Source organism: Saccopteryx bilineata, chromosome 1 (assembly GCF_036850765.1).
Source record: "Saccopteryx bilineata isolate mSacBil1 chromosome 1, mSacBil1_pri_phased_curated, whole genome shotgun sequence".
Taxonomy (NCBI): domain Eukaryota; kingdom Metazoa; phylum Chordata; class Mammalia; order Chiroptera; family Emballonuridae; genus Saccopteryx; species Saccopteryx bilineata.
Genome location: NC_089490.1, coordinates 347,978,876 through 348,002,191, shown reverse-complemented (window position 1 = coordinate 348,002,191; position 23,316 = coordinate 347,978,876).

The following is a 23,316-nucleotide window of genomic DNA, read 5'->3' as shown; positions in this document are numbered from 1 at the left end:
TGGAGGGTGAACTAAAAAAGGTGGCCCCAGTCCTGGTTCTTAATTCACTAAGGTCAGCTGGCCTTCCTTTTCCCCAGAGGCCAATGCACGGGGCTATTGTGACAAGCTCTGGCTTCTCTAACTTGCCACTGGGTCTGCTGCCTTCTGGGCTGTCAGGTGCAGAGCTGTTACAGAGCCTCAGTGGGAGGATGTGCCCTTGGTCTCCACTGATTCCCTCAGCTAGCTATTTGGGTACTTTCAGTGATCCAGGTGGATTTCTGGGCCCTAGGGATATAGAATAGAAAGGAGGTAACCTTGAGTGGTGGGAGAAATGGGGGGGGGGGTTGGAGGGAGATAAGGGAATACAGACAGGGAGAGTACCCTGAGATCTCTTTGGCAGAGGAGGACATGTGGGCCTTCTGAGGGAACCCGGAGAAAGGGGAGCGATGGGCTTGTTGGTTTCCCAGGGCTGCTCCAAGGACCAGATGGTTATCTATGGTAAAAAATGCAAGCTTCCAGCATGGGGGAACTGGGGTTGGTGGAGCAAACTGGGTTATCACTAAAGGGTGACTGTCAGTCTTTTCTAGAACCATGTCTTTTCTTCTTGCATTACTTCTGAAAGATGGTGTCTCAGATTTGGAGTAAAGGGTAAGATGATCTGTTTAGATCTGGTCCTATCACCTACTAGAAAAACTGCCCAGTTTGCAGGGGCAGCTCTAACGAATGGATGCTCCTGTGCCCATCCCATCCCCACCAATCCCTCCAGGCAAGGCCATTCCATCCTGTTACGGTTGAAAACCCAGACCCAGAATTCTTCCATGAGGCCTAAGGAAGGACTCTGACCTCTGAAATCTACAGATTTCCACATGATCGAAACCAAGGGAAGTACATTCCTACATTCCTATGCTTGCCCATTGCAGGAAGAGGACTAGGGCTGAGCAAAGGGCAGGAGTCCATCCCCGTGCTCTGCCCCATCACTACTGACTTTGCACCTTAGACTTGGCCTATCCCTACCTCCTCTCCAGGATTATCTATCCTTCCAGTCCAGTGTTTCCCAAACCAGGCTCCTCAGTTTCCCCGAGGGATTCCAGACATAATCATGAGTGTCCTCAAATTAACATGAGAATGTTCTGTCTTGGCTGGAATGCAAAGCATCTTATAAAAGAGGTGGCTCATCTGGCTTTATCAGCAAGCTGGTTCCAGAGAATCTGCTACAGTGCCCATATTTAACTTCCGTGCAGTGTCTCAAGCTGACATCAGTTTTGAAACTCAGTGCTCTAGCTAAAATGCTTATTTCCTTCCTGCCAGATCCTGGGCAGAGAAATAAGGCTTTCAGTTGGGGGTCAGAAAGCCTGGGTTCTAATTTTGTCTCTGTTCCCAGCTCACTGAACAGCCTTGGACTACTCCCTTCCTGAGTTTAGGTCTGGATCTAGGTTTCTTCATTTGTAAAATGGTTAGTTTCTGTTAGACGATTCCCATGACCCCTTCTGACTCTTACACGACAGAATTCCAAACCGTGATGACTTTCCTTCTTATCCTCCCAACCGCCACAGCCCACACCCTCCAAGCCACCGCAGTGTCATCTCTGAGGCCAGTGCTGCACTGGGCTGGTAGGTAGAGACACAGGCAGAGCAGTGGAGTCTACAGGAGGGTGGGTGGCAGGCAGAGGAAAAGCCTGAGATGGGTTGGAGGTCATCAAGAAGAAAGCCACCCGCCCAAAAAGAACTTTTACAACCACCGGGCTCTCAGCTGAAACTCACCTTGGGAGGCCCATACCTAGGGCTCGTTCTAGGTCAGGGAGCCTAGCCCTCACCTGCGTGGTATTCTCCTCTGAGGCTCCCCCATTCCACCAGCCTCCAGAGACTTAGACCTACCCTCTCCCCATCCTAGCTCACACTGGGGCCTCAGGGGACAGAGGCCTCAGGGGACAGAGGCCCCCAGGCAGTGCCAGGGCTACCCCTCTGACTGGACTACCTTCTTCCCATTCCTATCCCTTGGAACTGCCCAACTACCATAGATTGCCTAGATTTCAAATTAGGGGTACTTACCCTCTGTCAGGAAGCCCCCCAGATCCCCCACCCCAGGTAGAGTCAGGGCCTCATCCCACCTTATGGTCTTTATTGACCTCTGTCTCTGCACCAATCCACTGTAAATGATTTCTGTCCCCCCCCCCCCCCTTCAGACTGTCTGCTTGCTGCCTAAGTGAATTTAGACACTATGGAGATGGCATTCTAGGAGCTTTGTAAGTTAACAAAACTTTTCTGAAATCATATCTGTGCTGGGCACTGCTTTTCATCAAAATTGCTGTAGTGTAAATTGGCTGTTTGTCCTCCAGGGCTGGTAGTGGGGTTCTATTAAACTGCTCTCGCTTTGCTGGGGAAGGGTTTAAATCTCTGTCCCTTGCTCAGGGAATTTTAGACCTGGAGGAGGAGCTGGGGTAGAAAGTTTCTGTCCTGCAGGCCCCACTGACATGGGGCCCCAGGCATATCTGCCTCCAAGTCAACGTTCACCAGCACCTCAGGCAGACTGGTTACATTTGACAGTTTGTGGACTGGATATACTAATCTGGGTGCCCTACTGTCCTGACCCATCAATTTGTCTTGTCATCCAGTACCTGAAGGGGTCTTCTGGGGATACCAGCCAGAGAAGTGAGTGGGGCGCCCTCAGAGGGGAGAAGAGGGCGGAATGGAGGAGGGGACACCAAGTGAGGGAGTATGGATAGGGAAATACTGAGGGTAGGTGGGGCATCCCCATCACACCTAAGTGGAGGTGGCTTCCTCTTCACCTGGGTGTGGGACTATTTGAGGTTTCAGTGACTTGGTCCCCACCCTGGTCCAGCTGAGGAGCCTTCAGAACCCAGAGGTCACAGATCATCACCTCTGAGAAGCACTGCCCAGCCGCAGGGTAGTCTGTTCTCAGCACCCCAGCCCAGGGAGAGAGCACTGGGCTGTGAGTCTGGAAATTGCGTGGATTTGGTCTTCCGTGGTCATGGCCCCCCTCTGGGTCTTAGTTTTCCCATTTGCACAGTGAAGAAGTGGGCTCTGTAAAACCGAAGGGCCCCTCTGGACAGTGTGTAGGCAGAATGAAGTGGAAGAAACTGCTTCTGTGTGTGGGGTTCTGGCTCAGTGTTTCTATATCTCTCATTCCATCTAATCTCAAAGACATGGAGTAATAAAGTAATATCACTTCCCAAGTAAAGCGGATGAAACTGAGGGCGCAGTCTGTTTTAGTGCCTTCAGAAATCAGACCTTCAGACAGGGAGGGCCTTAGAGCTCAGGTGGGGCTACCATATTTTTGAGCAAAGAAGGGTGACCATGATATATTTTGTTTTATAGTAAAAAAAAAAAAAAATATATATATATATATATATATATATATATATATATATCTTACCATTTTAACCATTTTCAGGTGTATAATTCAATGGCATTAAGTACATTTACGATGTTATACAATCATCACAATTATCTATTTCCAGGACTTTTCCATTATCCCAAACAGAAACTCTGTACTCATCAAATAATATCAATAACTCCACATTCCCTCTCCCCTGAGTTTCTGGACCCTCTTGTTTACTTTCGGTCTCTATGAATTTGCTTATTCCAAGTGTCTCATGTAAGTAGAATCATCCAATATTTGCCTTTTTTTGTCTGGCTTATTTCACTTAGCATAATGTTTTTAAGACTCATCCATGCTCTAGTATGTGACAGAACTTCATTCCTTTTTAAGGCCAAATAACATTTCATTATATGGAAACACTACATTTTGTGTATTCATTCATCTGTTTATGGCCATTTGGGTTATTTCCACCCTTTGCCTATTATGAATAATACTGATATAAACATGGGTATACAAATACCTGTCTGAGGCTCTGCTTTCAGTTCTTTTGGGTTTATACCTAGAAGTGAAATCGCTGGATCACATGGTAATTTTATGTTTAACTTTTTGAGGAACCACCAAACTGTTTTCATAGTGGCTGCAACATTCTACTTCCCACCAGCAGTGCACAAGAAACAATTTCTCCTAGGAACACAGGATAGGGATACTTATTATATCTTTTTTGTTATTTTATAATAATAGCCACCCTAGTGAGGGCAAAGTAGTATCTTACTGTGGTTGGCCTGGATTTTTAACAAAAGATATTTTAGCTGCAGAGTTCTTTTATCAGAGGAAACATTACACAAAGGCTACATGAAGTCTGGGTGAGAGGTTGGCAGTGGTTACCTGGAGGAGAGAGGGGCTAGTGAGGGGTGTGTGTGTGTGTGTGTGTGTGTGTGTGTGTGTGTTCATGTGTGAGGGTACTTTCTCTTGGCCTCTCCTTCCCTGTCCTACCTCATCCAGAGGTCCCTGAGGTCTTTCTGAAGAACCCGGCAGCACAACGTAAAATGTCTCTGACTCATGGTCCCTGAAGTTACTTCCCTTCTGGGGTACTAACTGGAGGAGACCAAGTTTAAAAGTAGCAGTAAGCATTTCATTTTTTGTCTTTAGGAGAGGACTTAGATGGCCACCTTAGGGAAGGCCCTCTCCACTCCGGCAGTCACTTGAGGTTTTCAGATTTAAATGGGCTCTGGCAGAATAAAACAGGGCCCTCTGTGGCGTGACGAAGGCTGCCTCTCCTGAGATCAGTGGGATGCAGAGCTAGGGAAGAAGGCCTAGACTCTTCCCTTATGAAGTTAAAAATTATTTCACTCCCTCCCAAGATAACCATCCCCAATAAACTCCACTGGTCAGTGGGAAAGAACCGCTGGGACCCCAAGGAGAGCTCAATGGTATGGGAAAGGGGCCTTGAACTGGTGACTAGGCTTAACTCTGCAGCTGAGGACCCAGAAGCCCCTTTGGACTTTCCTCCTGGAGGAAATCGCCTGAGCTCAAGGGTGTGAGTGAGAGCTGAGGCTTTGGAGTCATGCGTTCATGGCTGCAAGGGCTCTGAGCAGTGAGGTGGAACAAAGCTTGTAAAGCCAGGAGGTACGGCCAGAGCCACCATCAGAGCAGCCTAGCCCATGCAGGTTCGCATTGGATTCGGACAGTCGGTAAAGAAACGACGGAGCCACAAACTGGTGGGCCATAGTCTTTAATTCTAGCTTGCACCCGGCGGGCAAGTAAAACTACACACGGGGCTCCAAAACCAAGTCACATTCAGTGCTCACAAAGCCACTGACTTATCCGAGTTTCCTAGAATCAAAGGTTTCTAGCTCACCAGCCTTATTCTCCTCAGTTCCCCATCTCCTTCCTTATCCCAGATACAAACTCTACACAAACTGGTATCTCACTCAGCACTCCACCATCTTGGCTGCTTTTCTGGCCTCCTCCACATGGCCTCCTCCTGCTGCTGGCTCTACTCTCTCTCTCTCATGCTAACCTCAGGAACCAAGAGCCCAAGCTCTCGTTCCGTCCCCATTTTATAGTGTAGCTTCACAACCTCTAATCCAATATACAAAATAGGAAAGTCTCTAATACAAAGTCATTCTCTGAGGCATGATTGGATTGTACCGCCCCACATCAAAAAAAGGTGGGAAAGGCTTAATCCCAAAACCAAGCTCCAGGCTACAACGATCCTCAACACACATTAATATCACCTGGGCAATGGCCTCTTTAACAAAGTGAGCATAATACATTTTATCTGCCCAACAAGGCTGGTGCTCAGAATTGACTTCTTTTGAAATGATCTAATCCTCAAGGATTTTGAGGAGTGTTGGGCAGATAAAATGTATTATGCTCACTTTGTTAAAGATGGCGCTGCCCACGTGGAGGCCGTCGCCCAGGTGATATTAATGTGTGTTGGGGGCGGGCTGTGGGCAGGCAGAATCCTTGTAGCCTGGGGCTTGGTTTTGGGATTAAGCCTTTCCTACTCTTTTTGATGTGGGGTGGTACAATCCCATCAAGCCCCAGATAAGTGACTTTGTATTAGAGACTTCCCTATTTTGTATATTGGATTAAAGGTTTGGATTTCTACACTATAAAATAGGGGCAGAACGGGAGCTTGCTCTCTTGGTTCCTGAGATTAATATTAGAGGAGACAGCAGAGAGGAGAGCAGAGAAAGGCTACGTGGAGGAGGCCAGGAGAAGCAGCTAAGATGGCAGAGTGTTGAGTGAGAAGCCAGCTTGTGCAGAGTTTGTGCAGGGAGAAAGAAGGAGATGGGGAACAGAGGTGAATAAGTCTGGTGAGCTAGAAACCTTTGATTCTAGGAAACGCGGATAAGTCAGTAGCTTTGTGAGCACTGAATGTGAGTGGGTTTTGGAGCCCAGTGTGTGTTTTTCCTTGCCCGCCGGGTACAAGCTAGGATTAAAGAAGATGGCTCATCAGTTTTTGGCTCCGTTGTTTCTTTACCGACTGTCCGAATCCAATGCGAACCTGCATGGGCCAGGCTGCTCTGATGGTAGCCCTGGCTACTGGCTTTACAAGCAGCCACATGAGGTGGGAGAAAAGGCCCCCAGAGGGGAAGTTTGGACTTCTTCTGGATAAGGTCTTGTGGGAGCTCAATTAACGGGGAAAGAATGTGACTATAATGTGTACCCTAAGTTGGTGGAGTGGCCATCCAGTCACATACAGTTCTCAAGTTCTTGTTTCTCTAGCTGCCAGAATTTGGGAATGGTGAGAGGGAGACAAGGGTATTATCCCTTTCTGCAACCAGGCCAGCTCAAGACAATCTTGGGGAATGGAAAGGGAAGTCTCTGGGCCTCTTTCCTCACTTGGATTTCCTGTGAATCCTTTTCAGGTACACTCCAAGAGCTCCCCAGCTGCTCCTCATCCTCAGGATCCATCCTGCCCGTTGCCTAGGTCCACAGCCCAGAATAGTAGTCAAGTGCTCAGGTTATTTCCTGTTTACTCTTTCTGTCAAAACATATCCAGCCTGTGCCCAGATCCCTTTGAACCGCTTTAGAGACACTGAGTTCAGCTGACAGACTACGTTGACCTAGGAGTTTATGGCAGTAGTTGGTTAATCCAGCAAATGGAGCTTCGCAGACATTCCATCCCTGATTCCACTCTCATTTCTCTCCAAAACACAACAATCTAACAATAGGTTGTTGGAATGTACCATCTCAACAGTCTTTCAGCTTCACTGTACGACAAAGGTATAACTCTAGTGGTGGAATTTTAGGAACCTTGAAAGGAAGTTTGGGAAAATATTTTCTTGCCAAATCAGCACCCTCCACTAAACCACAAAGAAGATAGCATTTTCTGCCTACATGTGAGTGGGCCCAGATGAGGCCCAGGGCTCAGGCCAAACAGGTTGGTCCCAGCTGTGACCTTCAGTCCCACTTTCCTGATGAAGATGCTAAATTCAGATCTGCCATCAGTCCTGGAACAAGTTAGACCAGTCACTATGGGCACGTACCTAGGCAGTCAAATTTGCCTAAGGTGAAATCCTGATTTATGCAAAAGGAATCTTTAGCCTGCAATGTTTACTACACCCAACACACAAATGAAAACATTTCTTTTCTTTTCCAAAAAAAAAATATTTTTTGTTTTTTTTTGTATGTGACAGAGACAGAGAGAGAGACAGAGAGAGGGAAAGATAGGGACAGACATACAGGAAGGGGGAGAAATGAGAAGCATCAATTCTTCATTGCAGCTCCTTAGTCTCCTTAGTTGTTCATTGATTGCTTCCTCATATGTGCCTTGATGGGAGAAGGGGAGCTACAGCAGAGTGAGTGACCCTTTGCTCAAGCCAGTGACCTTGGGCTCAAACCAGCAACCTTGGGCTTCAGGCCAGTAACCTTTGGGCTCAAGTGAGTGGCCATGGGGTCATGTCTATGATCCCATGCTCAAGCCAGAGACCTCGGGGTTTCGAACCTGGGTGTTCTGTGTTCCCGTCTGACACTCTATCCACTGAGCCACCACCTGGTCAGGGGAAAACATTTCTTTTTGAATACATTTGGAAGGAAAAGAAAGACATGCAGGATAAAAGAAGAGAGCAGGAACCAAGAAACTGAATCTTATCAGCCATCAAATCTTCATGAAACTTGTCTACTCATCTACGCCCTATATTTCAAAATCATTCTTGCAACCAACCAATCATAATTGAACCGATCAATAAATGAACTGTCTTCATTCATTCAAATATCTTGTATTTATTGAAGCAATCAGTTAATTTTATTCGTTCATTCACATTCTTTAACAAATCAACCAACAAAGTACTAAATTGCCATTCAATCTTTATTCATTCAACTAAGTATTTCATATATCAAAGCTTGGGACTAGAAGAGACCTTAGAGGCCATCTGGTTCAGCCAATTTAATCCTGTGGGAATCCTCCCCACTGCAACCTTGCAAATAGTCACCCCGCTTTTATTGAACACCTCTAAAAATGGAGAGCTCACTGTCTTCAAAGGCTGCCGCAGCCTGACCAGGTGGTGGTGCAGTGGATAAAGTGTCAAACTGGGATGTAGAGAACCCAGGTTCGAGACCCCAAGGTTGCCAGCTTGAACGCAGGCTCATCTGGTTTGAGCAAGGCTCACTAGCTTGAGCCCAAGGTCGCTGGCTCAAGCAAGGGGTCACTCGGTCTGCTGTAGCCCCCCGGTAAAGGCACATATGAGAAAGCAATCAATGAACAACTAAGAAGCTGCAACAAAGAATTTATGTTTCTCATCTCTCTCCCTTCCTGTCTGTCTGTCTCTATCTGTTCCTTTCTCTGACTCTCTCTGTCTCTGCCAAGAAAGAAAGAAAGAAAGAAAGAAAGAAAGAAAGAAAGAAAGAAAGAAAGAAAGAAAGAAAGAAAGAAAGAGGGAGGGAGGGAGGGAGGGAGGGAGGGAGGGAGGGAGGAAGGAAGGAAGGAAGGAAGGAAGGAAGGAAGGAAGGAAGGAAGGAAGGAAGGAAGGAAGGAAGGAAGGAAGGAAGACTGCCGGAACTGTTATGGGACAGCACTGGCTGTGAGAAAAATACTTCTCAGCCCCCTTGAAACGTTCACATCTGCTTCTGGTGCTGCCTTCCAGGCCACCCAGAACAATTCAGCTCCCCTTGTCAGCAGGTAAAGCTAACGATGATGTCCTCTGGTCTCCCTCTTTCCCTCACCTGGCCCTGTGGGTGATGTTCCCAGGTCCAGTTTCCCTCTTCTGGGCAGGCAGGCCTCAAGCAGTCCAGGCCTCTCTCCTGGTTTGGGGACTGGAACGGGAGGCCACATTCCAAATGTCACGTGACCAGCTCTAAAGTAAGGGAAGAGTCTCCTTTAGTCTTGAATAAACCAACACCAAGTATTCGCAATGCTTGCCATTGGTCTCCTTCCACCCTGTTCCACAAGCCCCGTTAGCTATAGTTGAGCACACGAAGGGCAACTGGTCTGTGGACTTGCTCAGACATTGGAGATGGATTGACACAAAGCTCTGCCCAAACGGGAGCAACAGGGATGGGGTCGACCAGCCATTCCTCTTGTGAGATCTGAAGAGGGAGCGGAGCCACTGGAGGAGATGAGGCAGGAAGACAGAGAGAAGGGAGTGGATGAGGAGTCAGCACAGGCCAGGAGAAGGCAGACACGGGGGAAGGCAGTGGTCCACTCCCTCAGTCAGGTTGTGGGAGCAAGTGACAAAAACACACTGACCAACTTAAGCAGGAAAATAAGTTCTTGAAAGGACCCTAGATACCTTGCAGAAACTGATCTCTAGTTAGAAGCTGACTTAGTAGTGGAGTCTATGTTTGATTCTGAAGAATTACAGCACATAACAGAAAAAAAAATTAGTTGTTTCAGAAAATGTATAACTTCACGTCAGGTCCGAGTTTGGAGGCAAGGGACGGAGGCTGCGGGGTGGGGGCCGGGGAGCTTGAAAAAGACACGAGGAGCTTTGGGCAGATAGGACATACTTTATTAGTAGCAGCACCCAGGTGCAGTATGGCGGCAGTAACAGCAGCAGCCTGACGTAGTGCACGGGCGTTTTATAGTAAAATCACACAAAACTCGCACCATGCCATGATTACAGAAAGTGGGGGTAACATTATATGGTGGGCATGCATGTGTACCATCCCCGGCCTGTTTTCCTTAGTCGTGTATGGCTGGATTTGACATAGTGGACCTGTCCACACTGACTCCGTCTTGTGCAGGGTGTTTACTAATTCTGGGGAGACCAACTTCCCCACACCTTCCTTCCCCAGTGTCTTCTAAGGAAGCTACATTTGGTTAGCTCAAGGGTATTTGGTTTGCTAAGAACAAAGTTTTGTTCAGGGTGACCGCCTTTCCTGTGCTAGATTACAGCCTTAGAGCAGGAGGAAGCAGGAGAAGCCCAGAGCGATTTGTGCTACAAAAAAGAGGGGGGCAAGAAAGTAGAGGAGGGGAGGCCCTAGAGGGGAAAGGGGCTGGAGGTCACTTCAGGGGAGAGGGAACTGTTGTGGGCTGCATGATGTAAAACCCAGTTCCCTCTCTGGATAGAAATATTCAATACAATGACCATTTCTCACTAAGGCCTCTGGTGAAGTAAAGAGAAGTGCCCTTGGCAAGGAGAGTGGAGGCTGTGGTGGGAGGTCAGACACACCTGAACTGCATTTTGGGACCATGCCCAGGGTTTCTGATGGGCAGTTCAATTCTCACCTGAATCTGGATTTCAACCATTACCTTAAGTCAAGAACCAAACATACAACGTTGTACCTTAGTGTTGTGTACCTGCAATTTCTTCAGAAATCTCAAGTTAAGTGTTCTTACCAAAATTTTAAAAAGGCAAAACAAAAAACCTCCTTTCCCATCACTGCCAACATGCCAGTGCGTTTTGATGTTGTGGTTAACATTCTGGCCTGATCAAGAATGGATTTTTTTTTTAGATGGAATTAATCAGGATCCTTTTGATAGCAAGTCATGGAAATTCATCTCTGATGTGTTAGGCAAATCAAATGAACAAAACACAAAAACAGGAGAGGGGAGGGCATAATTACTGGCTTATATAAATGTGAAGCCCAGGAGTAGATCTAGCTAGCTTCAGGAATGGCTAGATCCAGGCATCCGAGTCAAGTCACCAGGAATTTGTCTCCATCTCACCACTCTGCTGTCCTCTGTATTGGGTTCTCTCTCAGCTTACTCTCCCCATGTGGTGACAATATGGCCTCCAAGAGCCCTGTCCTGACATCATCAGCACTACTGGAAAGAGCTTACCTTACCAATAGTTCTGAGGAAAATTCCAGGACTGAGTCTCATGGGAATGACTGGTTACTCAGGCAACCCTGGAGTTGGGAGAGTGGGTCAGCCTCACAGGAATGACTTGAACTGAGAGCCTAGGCAGGAAAATCTCTCAAAGGAAATCAAGGCGCTGAAACCAGAGATGGGAATGGCAAAACAGCTGTCAGCGAAAAACGGAGACATACGTGCACCCTGTGAAATGAGCTCAGGAGAAACAAAAACAACAACAACAAAAAAAAAACCCCTCAGACTTCCTCGTGTGACCTCAGGCTGGGAATTGATGCTTAATTCAGCCTTGAAGGACACATGAGTTTTTAAGAAACTAGATTGTCTCCAGGAAGGGGTGAGGTGGCCTGGGGCAGATCCCCTCAGCTGATTTGGGCCCCCACTCCTTCCCCTTTTAGCCTCAGTTTCAGAGACAGGATTTCCTGGAGCTGGAGCTGCTGTTGTGAGCTGGCTACCAGACAGCCTTGAAACCTCTGGTCAAGGCCACACGCTACCAGAAAGGAGAGATCGTTGCAGGAAGTGTGGCCCGAGGAACAAGAGAGGAGGTCGCCAAACTGTGATTAGAGCTTCCCACTGAAATGTTATAGGATAGATGTAGGAGAGAGGGAGAGAAGTGGCTGAAAATTAAGAGGTTTTGGACTCTCGCAGTAGAAACATGGATTTAAAGCTGCAAAACAATGCCTCCATCTGTGTGCAAGAATGACCAGCGCCACTTGAAGGAATATGCAGTGATGAAGGGAGGTGCCAGGATTCATAGGACTTAGAGATAACAGGAAGGAGACAAGTGCTCCAAGACTTGTGCGTGAGCCCTGAGCCCTAGGACAAGATGTGCTCGACCGCAGCGTGGGGACCTGGCCCTGCTAGAACAGACAGCTGTGAGTGCAGCCGATGGGGAAACCTTACTGAGAAAAGGCAGAATTCCCTGGAGAGTGGACTCCCTATGCTGGATATCTTCCACTTTCTATCCTTCCCAGAAAGCTGACCCCTGTAGACTTAATTAACAGGATTAACTAAGTGCTTCTGGCTTCAGGTTGGATTTGGCCAACAGAGAATCCTAGCGGAGACCCGAGGAAGGGAGCAGAGTGAGGTCAGAGTGTTCCTTCCCTGGCTCCCTTCTTGTGGTGGCTGACTCTGTCCCTCAACTAAAGGTCGCTGCTCCACTGGAAGAGGCTGACTCCACATGGCTCTTTGTCATCCGGGTCCCAGTAAAGGCTCCCCTCACCCCACCTTTAGCCGTTCAGGCCTAGAGGTGGTGACAGCCCTGCTGCTCCCAGCTCCAGATTCCTGCACTGGAGATTCCCCTACACTTTGTAAATAGTCCTTTTGTAAATAAAACCGCCTCCTTCCATTTTCAGTTGAGCAGGCCATCTGTTGTTTGTTGGTACCATGAATGATACTGTCACTGAAATTCTCCCTGTTAACTAAGCGGGAGGAGGAAGAGGGGGAGGTGACCGGGGCAGTCCTTACAGAATAAGAAGGAACAGCAAAGCTCTGGCTGGAGGAGCGGGAGCCACTGGGGAGGCATAAAGGGATGCAGACACACTCAGCCTCCTGACTGAGTCCCTGGCGGGAGACATGGAGTTGGGGCAGGCAGGAGGCCAGTGACGAATAGAAAGTCCTTCAGAGCCAGCCTGAGCTCAGGTTAAAGTGCTGACTCTTCACTGAGGAGAGTCTGGCAGCCAGGAGGACTGGCAACTACTGGCACCTAACCCATGGCATGCTTTCCTACCATGGTATGTTCCAGCAGCAGCCTTGGGGTGAACCTGCAGGGCGCCAGCTCAGTAAGTGTCCCGTGGGAGAAGCTCTCCTCCTGCAGGAACCTCATTCTCTTCAAGAGAGCCTCTCCGATGCCTCCACTCTTTCTCCCTGCGCCCACCCCCCATACACACACACACACACACACACACACATGCTAGGTACAGCAAGGACCCTGTACTTGCTGGCCAGATTGAATGGGAAACTAACAAATGCCAAGGATTCTTGCATTTGAAACACTCCAGCACTTCTTTCCACCATGACGAGGAAGGCCATCATGTGGCAGATGTACCTCTGAGGAAACTCAGTCAATGCTTTATCCCCCCCCCCTTTACGGGAGGAGACGGGGAGCTCAGAGCTGAGTCACACAGGGACCTACCTAGTGCTGGGGACGGTCAGAGACATGGGGACTGCATTTGTCTCTGAGGGCAGAGGGAGTGAGAGAGAGGATTTGGGTTGAAAATTCTACCAGCTGTCCAGGCCCCTTTTGATGCTAATGCTTCCACATTTCAACCAACAGTGGCTCTAAATCTCCCTGTTTCTCTTCCCCATCAAAGCTAAGTGTGTGTGTGTGTGTGTGTGTGTGTGTGTGTGTGTGTGTGTATGGGGGGTGGGCGCAGGGAGAAAGAGTGGAGGCATCGGAGAGGCTCTCTTGAAGAGAATGAGGTTCCTGCAGGAGGAGAGCTTCTCCCACGGGACACTTACTGAGCTGGCGCCCTGCAGGTTCACCCCAAGGCTGCTGCTGGAACATACCATGGTAGGAAAGCATGCTAGGTGCCAGGAGGGTCTGGCCATGTTCCCGTGAGCCTGGTGAGTGCTTGTGAACATGGAGAACGAGCTAGAGAGGTGGGTAGGAGGCCTAAGGAAGGGTCTATGTCAGCAGGCTTGTTAGAACCAAGATGCGGTGGGTCTGGGAGGAAAATAGGACTGCCCCTCTCAGCTCCTCCTCACACTCCCCATGGCTCCATGTGAAAGAACATGAACGTTAGAGAAGGGGCAGGACCCAGAGGGCCAGCCAGCGGCCACAGGGCTAAGCAGTAGGACCCTCAACTTGGAGAGGGGCTAGGGATAGACAGACGGTGGGGACAAAGGAAGGCTGGGCGTTCCCTATCTACAGAGACCCAGGGAGAGCTGAACAGCACCCAAGAAACCACACATATCCCCTCTGACGAGACCACCACATCACAAAGGCCACTCAGGCAGACAGACCAGAATAAGGCCAGGGACCCATGTCCACTGCAGAATGAAGTCAGGCTGGCAGAAGATCTCACCAAGTTTCCTCCTCACCCCCTGGAGTTAGTGACCAGAAAAGAGAGCAGGTGTGTCTTGGGCATCCCATGGTCCATCCCCACACCAAGCCCCTCTCGGCACAGTTCTAGCCTGGCTGAGGTGGGAGGATTATTATGAATTGGATAGAAGATTGAAGTTTTAAACTAGACTGATCTAAGTTTTAATAACTGAACAAGACCAGAAATTTGAATTAACACTACCTATGATGTTAAACGGAAAAGACCTATGACGTTAAATGGAGTGATGTTAAGTGGAAAAATGCTAAAGGAGTGACTAAGGAGAAAAAAAGCCCCAGAATTATTTCACGTGTCTATCTCAACATGTTGAAACTCCTTTACAACCAGTTGCAGTACCAAAATGGCCACTGGCCTCTTATCTCTGGGACAGGAGGTGGGAAGCATTCCACCAACCTGAGCAAAAGAGCAACTGTGAACCAGAAAGCCTGCAAAAGTCCTGAGATTAAGATACACTCTGATTGGATCATCTTGGGTGACAAGTCCATCTGTAAACCAATCGCTGTGGCCAAGGAATAGAATGTGCTGATTGGTCAAGCTTAGGTCATATTTTTACCCCTGGAGCTGGTGTTCCTGAACCACAGGATTCCCCAAGGGGATGTGGGAACTTCAGGGAAGAGAAAAAAAAGAGGATGAATTTGGGGGAATATTGCATTGGGGATTTCCCATTCACTCTTCTAAGATCATAAAGTTTCTGCCCCAGGAGGGAAGTAGGACTAAAACTAAATTTCAAGTGTTTTATAATCCTCAGCTTTATAGCTACTGGCATACTGGCATACTTAAAGACAAGGTTACATGGTGATTAGGCATGGCCGGGCAGAATAAAATATCCTTGCGGTAAGAATAAGAGGGAAGGACAGACAGGAGATGGGTGAGAACGCCTGAGGGGAGTTCTGGGGCCTGAAAGCTGGGGGTGGTGGCATCACCACGAGTGGGCTGCTACAGGGGAAAATTCATGTTTGAAATTGTGAAAGTGAAATAGAAGGAAGCTTCAAAAAAAAAAATCCTCTCTTCTTTCCCATATGAAAACCATCAGTTAGAAAGTCAGTTTCTCTTGTTACAGACCAGGGTAGAGAGACATGATAACTAAAAACAATGTGGTACCCTGTGTAGGATCCTGGAACAAAGAAAGATATTTAAAAAAAACTGGTGGAATCCAATTAAAGTCTGGAATAGTTAATAATAATTACCAGCCCTGGCCGGTTGGCTCAGCGGTAGAGCATCGGCCTAGCGTGCGGAGGACCCGGGTTCGATTCCCGGCCAGGGCACACAGGAGAAGCGCCCATTTGCTTCTCCACCCCTCCGCCGCGCTTTCCTCTCTGTCTCTCTCTTCCCCTCCCGCAGCCAAGGCTCCATTGGAGCAAAGATGGCCCGGGCGCTGGGGATGGCTCCTTGGCCTCTGCCCCAGGCGCTAGAGTGGCTCTGGTCGCAACATGGCGACGCCCCGGAGGGGCAGAGCATCGCCCCCTGGTGGGCAGAGCGTCGCCCCTGGTGGGCGTGCCGGGTGGATCCCGGTCGGGCGCATGCGGGAGTCTGTCTGACTGTCTCTCCCTGTTTCCAGCTTCAGAAAAATGAATAATAATAATAATAATAATAATTACCAATATCAATTTCTTACTCGCGTTCAATGTACCATAGAAACGGAAGATGGGAACAATGGGCAAACTGGGTAAGGTGTATATGGGATCTCTCTGCGCCATCTTTGCAACTTTTCTATAAATTGAAAATTATTCCAAAATTTAAAGTTTATTTTTTTAAAAAGTCAGTTTCTCCTGGTGTAGAGTCACTTTTACTGTGTGATGGAGCACCACATACTGGGATTATAAATAAGCACTCATCTGCCTCTAGGTTTTGTGGCATCTCTAGTTCAGAGTAGGGGCAGTAGAAAGAGCCAAGCACCAGCCACAGCGCCTCCAAGATCCCATGAACTAGGTGTGCTGGGATGAGATGGCGTCCATGATGCACTTATCAGAGTGCTGGGCACATAACTAATGCCCAGTAGAGGTTAGCAACCTTCTCTCTGCCCATACCTGGAGACATTATAATGTGTCTGTCCTCTCCTCCTGGCCTCCCATATCCTTGGGCCACTCCTCCTTGTGCCCAGCAGGTGAGGTGAGTTGTTTAGCTGCTTAGTGGAGCTTTTCTATGGGGCTGAGGACCCCAGCCCAGAGGCCCCTGCATCTCTGGTGCAGGTTGTTCTCTGTCTTATTTCCTGCCACACGTGTGGACAACCACAGTGACTCTGTACTAGGTTCTGACCAGACTAATTTTATTTAACCCTTACATTAACTTGGGAGGGTAGGGATAACTGTCCCCATTTTATAGATGGTGAAACTGAGGCTGCAGAGCTGGTATTTGCTTTCTCTCCTGAGACAGATTTGACAAACGGTACCAATAACTTTGGGGCCAAGTGAACTGAGAAGCAGAAAAAAACAGGGAATGCTGGAAACTTGGAGAGAAAAGGTCATCTCCGTGTCCCACAGTCAGTGGACTTTGGAGCTGGGAGAGTCTCGAGGGAGAAAGGGGTGAACCGAGCACCCAGAAGGAGAAAATGGAGAGAGGCTCAGCACTGAGATGGAATGCTCAGGCATCCAGCAGTTCATAGGCAGTCTGTCTGGGTGGGCTGGAGCCAGGATCCATACAGAGAGTAGGTGGGGATCATAAGCAGAGGGATTGGACGGGGGGGCTACAGAATTCTTCACATCCCACTTCATGGGCCCTACTTCCTTAAAACTAACACTAGTATTTCATCATCTGTAGCTAAGGTCTGCCCACTCCATGGCCACTTTGTTTCTGTTAAAAGGAGGTCCTTGCTAGGTCCTTTATGGGTCAGCTCTAGGAAGACTCAACACAAGGCAGAGATGGGAGGAACAATTTAGTATCTATTTTGTGCCAAGCCCTAAAATAGGCTTGTGGGGTGAAGCTGAGTCAATCCCCTTTCCCTGGGAGCACTCAGGCTGGGGACTATGCTGCCTGTCATGCACAGTGTGGTACACAAGAAACAGGGCTGAGGACTGCAGGTGGCCAGAGGAGGCCCCTAGCCTCAGGGTGGGGGCAAGGGGGACTCCCTAGCCATACTTTACCAACCTGGTGGCAGCGCAGCCAACACAGTCAGCCATCCCAGTGGGAAGGACGACCCTGGTTTTACCTCCGGCTGCCTCTCCATGAGAAAACTCAGATCCAGGAAGTAGCAGGGCCCTGCGAGGGGCCCAGCAGGGTGAGCCAGGCCTCCCAACCTGGACAGCCTCCTCCTGCTAGAGGGCTGTATCTGGGCAGGGCCCCGTGGTGGCCCCAAGGTTACCCCGAGCAGGGGTTTGGCTCCCAGCAGATGTGAGGGCCTCTTACTCTTCCAGGTGACCTACCCCTATAGCCCACAAAATGGGTGTGATGCTGTGAACTTGTCATTTGCCAGCTGTCTAGAATCAGACCAACCCAGCAAGGCCTATTCTCACCTCACATGCTAGGGCTCGTGACACCAAAGCACAGGACTCTCTCAAGTGCTCTGGCTAGTCTCCAAGGACACGAAAAACGCTGAAGTCCTCTGGACCTATAATTGTACCTGAAACATGAATTTCTGAAGAGCGTCAGGGAAAGGGACATCTCTGTGACAGTGGAAATGCAGGCAGTGTGCCCCAGTACTTGAGGACCTTTGCTCAAGCGAGAATTCTTTTTGTTCTTGTGAGATGAACAGGAAAGGGTCAAGATAATTCCCTGTTAGCTGAATCCCCATGATTTCAGGGGGACCTGGAGACACATAAGGCACTGAGAACCAAGAAGGAAACAGTGGGGTAGGAGTCTCCGTAGCTTTCAGGGTCATAGATGACATGTGGGAGGAAAAACCATGGAGCTGGATGCAGATGGATTCTACAACAAAGAACGCAGGACCAGAGATTATCTCTGTTGGTGGGTAAATGAATGGGGTGCCCGTAGACAGAGGGCCTGCCTGGTCTTGCCCTGTCTACATGGGGATCACTGGATCCTGAATCATCAGATCCAAAGTGGCTAAAGGTCTGGAGGAAAGTGTGCATGACGGGACAGGGTCTAGCCTTCATCAGGTCCCGCCTGCAGGGCTAGAGCACTTCCCTCCCATATGCAGAAAAATCAAACCCAGCAGGCAGTGCTCTCTTTCTGAGGCTGGGGAAAGAGAAGGGCCCCTTAGAGAGACCATGTGGCACCCCTGCCTTATTTCTTAGATAATAAAATAAGTATCAGAGAGGGACAGGGACCTGCCAGAGTTCAGGCAACCAGTGAGCAACAAAACCCACCCACCAGACTAGGTGTCCTGACCCTCAGCCCAGGGCTTCTCACTGCACCAATGTCTCCCAAGGAGAGGAAGGTGCAAGGAGAAAGGAGCTCAAGTTTAATGAGCATCTATTATGTGCCAAGCCCTTGACACACATTCTTTCAATCTCTACAATCTTGGAGGCAGATGTTCATGTACATGTTTAACAAATCAAAGAACAGGGGTTCAGAGAGGCAAAGCAACTTGCCTAAGGCCACACAGCTGGTAGATGGCAATGTGGAAGCTCAGGCTCAGGTGTGTCCAATTCCAAAGCCTGTGCTCTTGGCCTTACCCAGGCTAGGTTAGGTTTGAGACCCAAGGCTGATCATGCAAGGACGTGGGGGGAGGGGAAGCCAGGGGCAAACTCCAGGCACTGCCCAGGCTCCCAGCCACCCCATTTTACCAATGACAAAGATCAATAGAAATGACCTTGGAAAGCAAGACCTGGCCTTGTGCTGAAAAAATTTTTAAAAGATATATTGATCCACACCCTGCAATAAAGCCACACAAAACAAATAGCTGATGTCAAGGCTCTGATATTGCTGAGATACTCATTATCATGTGGCTTTTGGCCAAGGACCATTGGCTTCAGAAGCTCAGATTCTCTCTCTCTCTCTCTCTTTAAAGATTTTATTTTATTGATTTTACAGAGAGAGGAGGGTGAGGGTGGGGGGATGGGAGTGAGAAGTAGTGATTCAAAGTTGCTTCACTTCTATTGCTCATTGCTTGCTTGTTGCTTGTCATATGTGCCTTGACCAGGCAAGCCCAGGGTTTCGCACCAACGACCTCAGCATTCCAGCTCGATGCTCTACCCACTGCACCACCACAGGCCAGGCAGAAGCTTAGGTTCTAAGACTGATTTAGGAACTTAGACTATCCCATAGCTCTGACACAAAGGGGCCTCCCAAGCTTCTAGTTCACCCCACCAGGATTCCTCCATCCTGTCCACAGACTTCCCAGCTGGGTTCATGCAACCTTGCTCTCATCTTCACTGCCGTCTCTAGAAGTAGCCCCTTCTGCTGGGTCTACCTTTCTCACTCTGAGCTGAGACCAGCCTCCTGGGACATCTCTCCTTTGGGGCCCAAAGTCAGCTGTCCTGTGGCTCTAGTGGTCCTGTTAAACTGGGAGGACAGTGACTCTCCATCTCTTCTGCTCTGAGTGTGAAACTACTCAAGCAGGCGCATCAGTGCCAAAGCTGTTCTTGAGAAATGAACACAAAGCTACAGTGAAGAGCTGGTTGGTCACATCCCACATTTTAGGTTTTATGCCTCTGCTAATACAACCAGACATCAATCCACCTTTGTGCCAGCCACAACCCACTGTGTTTCTATTATCTCAGACCCTAAGCCTTTTAAGATTTGATCCAAGTATGGGGTTTTGCTTTTTAAAAAATTTCCATCTTGAGCCCTGGCCGGTTGGCTCAGTGGTAGAGCATCGACCGGGTGTGCAGGAGTCCTGGGTTCGATTCCCAGCCAGGGCACACAGGAGAAGCACCCATCTGCTTCTCCACCCCTCCCCCTCTCCTTCCTCTCTGTCTCTCTCTTCCCCCCCCACCCCCGCAGCCGAGGCTCCATTGGAGCAAAGTTGGCCCAGGCGCTGAGGATGGCTCTGTGGCCTCTGCCTCAGGTGCTAGAATGGCTCTGGTTGCAACAGAGCAACGCTCCAGATGGGCAGAACATCGCCCCCTGATGGGCATGCTGGGTGGATCCCAGTCGGACACATGCGGGAGTCTGTCTGACTGCCTCCCCTTTTCCAACTTCAGAAAAAATACAAAAAAAAAAAATTTCCATCTTGTAAATACTAGCAATTCATAGTTGTTATAATACTTTACAGTTTACATATTGCCCCTTCACATGCATTACCTCCTTTTATGCTTAGAACAGTTTACTTGACCCTACAGATATGGCTGACATGATGTGTCCCCTGGGGAGCCTGGTCATGACAGGGGTCCCAGCAATAGTTGCTGAGATGAGCATCAGGCTGGCAGGATCCTGTGCTGCAAGGAGTGATGGATACAATACCATGGATGCCAAGAGAAGAGAAAACTGTGTGCAGCCCACAAGGGTGTCAAAAGGGCTTCCTGAAGGCAGCTCAGATCCTGCTGCAGGACTCCTGGAGCAGATGTGATCAGGAACCTGCAGGAGGGGTGGGGGAGAATGAGTGGGGCCTGTCTGGTTTGGGTGAAATCATTCCCAAGGCAGAGGATGGGCCAGATGCTTTTGAAGGTCTTCTCACTAGCATTTGGGTCCCTTCAAATGAGTATTACCAATCTACCTGTCAGAGGAAGACATAAAGGCCCCACCAGAACTGGAGCCGAGGTGTCCCCGATGCTCCCAAGCCAGCGACTTTCATCAAACACCAACCAGCTCAGCTCACAGTCTGAACTGAGGCCCTTTAGGCGGCTTGAGGAGAAGGCCTGACCCTGCCCTCCTGGGGCTCCTGTCTGATTGAGGAGATGAGCTTTCTCATTCTAAGTGAGGTCATTTAAACAAATGGATTGCAAGAAGGCTGAGGGTGGAAATTCAGCTACTGGCGACATCCTGTGGGTGTCACTCTGGATCTGGACTAGGATCCCATCTCATACTTCTGTCTCTGAGCCTAGGATGGGTTGTTTGGGAGCTAGGTCTGGCTGCAGATCAGAAAGCAAGGCTCACCCCAGCCCAGGGACCAGGCCTGCGGGTGGGTCCAAACTAAACCTCCACACAAGGGTCCATTGTGGTTGTTTGGCCTGGCCCTGGGCTCTGCCAGCCCTTCAGGTTCCCGGAAAATGCTTCCCATCTGGCAGCTCCCGGAGTGGCCTGTCTTGGCCAAGGTAACGGGCCCACACCCAGGCCTGTCTTTCCTAGTGGGGATCCTGGACTCCTACACCTCAGAGCTCTCATGTCCAGTGCCTGTTTCACAGCCAGGGTCTCAGAGAGGTGGGCACAAGCCAGCGCTGCACATCAGGATGCAGAACCAGGATCAGAACCCAGCACTCTGGCCATTTTGTCAGCTCTCAATACCCACAGGCGGCAGCAGCGTTTGGACTTAGAGAGGGGAGAGGCTGTCCTATTATACAGCCCATTGTGGCAGAGTCTGGATGAAGTGACTGCTGCCAGGTGGTTGCTCATAGTCCCTAGAGCTCTCAGGAGATGTGGACCCTCTGGGTTTAGCTGTGTGTCCTAGCAAGGATCACTGTTCTGTTCTCTGTGCTGGCTGGGGGGATCCCCACTGTCAGTCCAGCCCTGACATCTTGAGGTTTTAAATCAGGCAAGGACACACTGGATGGGATGAGGAAAAGAAGCCCTGGAATTTGGAGATCTGACAATCTGTTACTTATCTGTGTGCCAGGCTGCCCTGGAGCCAAAAGCTCGGGGGGCCTAGCCCTCCCCAGCCCTTGTCTGGGCTGACAGCGCCACCTAGGGCCCAATCAGGGAAGGACGCCGCCGGCTTTCACTCACTGAAGGATCTCTGTGCCACCCAGCGGTAGGTGCCGAGATAAAGAAGAGATTCTGGACATGAAGGGGCTATGACAGCAGAAATCGGTCAGCACAGAGGTGGGCCTCTGAACACCACGTGGCCACGAGAAGAGGAGTTACCATCATCACAACTCTCATGGACTATCTTTTGAGCCAGGTCCTGGGAACCCTTAAGGAATCAATTATGACCTAATGGAGAGTGACAAAGTGGAGGTGGGAGCCAGAGCCAGACACTTTGGGCTGGTCTTGGAGAATGATAGCAATTTACCTTGTGAACAAAGGGTATTCTAAGCTCAGGGATCATACCTGTGAAAAGGCACAGAGAAGTGAGTGTATGTGTGTAAGCTTAAGGGTGACAGGGGTAAGAGGGAAGAGGAAGTGCCAAAATATAAGGTCAGAAAGATCACAGCCTCAGATTTGTGTGGCCAGCACAGACCCTCCCCACAGACTGGCACCCAGGTACAGGACCCCCGCCTCAAACTCCAACCCCATCCTCTCTGAGTTAAGTTACCCACTGGAGGTCCTGATTCCTGGAGCCTGCCTCCTTCTCTGAGGCCAGGGATAGGTCAGGTTGCCCACCAGCTGATCGTAGGGACCACAGTCCTGTGACTTTCTGGCCACCAGGGAACCCAGGCACAGACCTTGGACCTGGAGAAAGATTTCCACGAGCTGCTGAACTCTGGTCTCAGGTTCCTCAGTTATAAAATGGAAATAATAATTGTGCCTACCTCATGGGATGTGGTGAGGATTAAATAAGAAAATGTATATAAAGCCATTTAATAGCACCTTGTTGGCATGGGTTGATGTCAGTTAAAGAGGCTTCTTCCCGTTGCCTACCCCTCTGAGCACATCCCTTCCAGAAGGGGAAGATTGAGGGCTCTGGATCATGGGTTCCAAGGCTGCCTATTCCTGATTTGTTTATTGTTTCTTGCATGTTTTTTTTTTAAGAAAAATTTTCAACTACAATGGGAAAAAAGTGTACAATGGGCATCTATATACTCCCCTAGATTCCACAATTAATGATTTGCCTTATTTGCTGCATTGCTTTCTCTTTAAAAAAAAATCTGAACCATTTGTGAGTAAGTCGTAGATACCATGACACTACTGGGTGACACCCAGTATCTAAGCATGCAGCTCCTAAGATTAAGAACATTTTCCTCCTGACCGGGTGGAGGTGCAGTGGACAGACCGTCAACCTGGGATGCTGAGGACTCAGGTTCAATCCCCAGTCAGGGCACATACAAGAATCAACCAATGAATGCATGAATAAGTGTAACAACAAATTGATGTTCTCTCTCTCTCCCCCTTCCTTTCTCTCTCAAATCTATAAATAAAAATTACAAAAATAAAATGGTAAACAATTCCATACTATCACCAAATATCCAGTCAATATATATATTTTCCCAAAATGTATTTTATAGCTACGGTATTTTGTGG